Source organism: Batrachochytrium dendrobatidis (genome assembly GCF_000203795.2).
Source record: "Batrachochytrium dendrobatidis JAM81 unplaced genomic scaffold BATDEscaffold_22, whole genome shotgun sequence".
Classification (NCBI taxonomy): Eukaryota; Fungi; Chytridiomycota; class Chytridiomycetes; order Rhizophydiales; genus Batrachochytrium; species Batrachochytrium dendrobatidis.
Window position 1 is genome coordinate 30,247 of NW_006281119.1, and position 1,938 is coordinate 32,184.

The window sequence follows — 1,938 nt, forward strand, 5'->3', positions numbered from 1 at the left end:
TGTCCCAGTAATGATCGAATGACACTGTCGTGTTTGGTCATCATGACAACAATGTCATTGGTTTGGCTCTGCGACTGACCAAATGCGCTAGTCACAGCGATCAGATCAGTTTTCAAGGATACAACTTGCATGGTGAGGTATTTGACTGTTTGTCGCATTTCGTCCATCGATGTGAAAAAGTCAACGTTTCCAATCGAGTTCATATTACCTCGAATTGCCCTGCCAGTAGTTTGGATTGGACTGATACCACGCAAATTGTTGGTCTGCGTGTACACTGACAAATCGTTGTTGATCAATCGCATGCACACAGATCCAACTATATATACCAGTCGAGTTGCATCAGACACAGATGCACTGTCTGAATCAATCGAGAACACTTCACATTTGTCACGGATACGTTGGGTGGTCGAGTAAACGGTACTGGTTGATTGATACGGTGATCTTGCCATGTTTTCAGCAATCATGAGTTTGGTCCAGTCACCACTGCAGAGACTGCAAACACTGAACAGGATCTGGTTGAGCACCGTGATTGGGTCTTATTTTTGACTGTAGTGGATGTTTTGTTATCAATGATTGTTGAACCAGAAACTTGTAACTCGCGCACATACTCACAGAGACTGATACAATCACTCAGTGATGACATGGGCTGCCACACTTTTGATCTATCAGCTTTTCCAGGAAGCTTACTGCTTGTGTACTGCATCTGGTCAGCCTGTCAAATATAAATGGTTGACACCAATAAATAAAACATTAGTCAACCATAACTATACAGTTATATCAATCAAGCACATCTTGTGCAATTTCAAAGCTAAACCCAAGATTTACACTAATACAACCAACTTACTTTATACCGAGTTTCAAAAGGCGGTTTGTCACACGCCAAAACCCGTTTAGCATAGCTGTATGACAGCATAGATGCTTGAGCATCGGTATAATGCTCAACGGGTCCTGATGAATGGCCAGTCACTGCTGAATCTGGTGCAATGGACTCTGCAGTATATATGGTTGATACTGTAAAGTCACATTGCTTTCCAGACTGCAGTATCCTAGCTGCCTCAATCAGGGACGAGACTATAATGTAAATGTTTTAAAACAATCCATCAGTCAATATAATCAGTATAGTTACCATCAACACACTACAGCCTAAACAATCCACAATACATGCATTCACATCCAAAACTCGTGAGAAATTGATACAAAAATCACACACTTACTTGGTGAAGCAGGGATTCTTGGATCATTGATTGTACTGATTGCACTGATTGGGCTGGATGTATACATATCAGTATATATGTTTTCCTGATTTGAACTAGTCAATCACAACATTACAAAATTATGCACAAACAACAGTAAAAGTTTAAAGTAGCATTCAACCCATTGTCCCATAAATCAAATTAGGCATCAACCAATTCAATCCCAAATAATAATCAACCAGCACAGCATACCAACCAACACAAATCACAATTGATACACATTGAATGACGTTCAATGACATTAGATAGCATCAAAAACAGTCAAAATCATTACCATCAAAGTCGCGTAGTCGGAGTCGAATCAACAAAATTAAATTCGGCAACGTTTCGAGTCCATCCCAAAATACCGTAAATGCAATCATCAAATCGTAAATAATACACATGCAAGTAAACAGTCATGTTAGCAATGTGCTGTGTAACCAAAATACAATATTCAGATGCACAACTATAATACAAATACTGTACTGCCTACCTTTCTGGATTCATGCTTGCTTCGGCAAGGTGTGGTGCATTTTCACAAGCATTGGTTGGTTGGGGAATAGTGTTTTGCACACTACGGCAAGACTGTTTTGGAGAAAGAGCCGATAGGATGTTGAGACGGGACCACAGTGAATTCATTATTGGTGTTGTAGGGTGTCAGGAAATGAAGATGGAAATGGAAATGTAAAACGAGTTGATCTCGAAA

The 1,938-nt window shown here is 39.9% G+C and overlaps 1 protein-coding gene across 1 annotated transcript in view; it reads right to left on the reverse strand.

The window, feature by feature from the left end:
- BATDEDRAFT_32564 (uncharacterized protein) overlaps positions 1–1,938 on the reverse strand; it is a 15,628-nt gene that overhangs the window by 1,260 nt on the left and 12,430 nt on the right. The window lies entirely within an intron of this gene.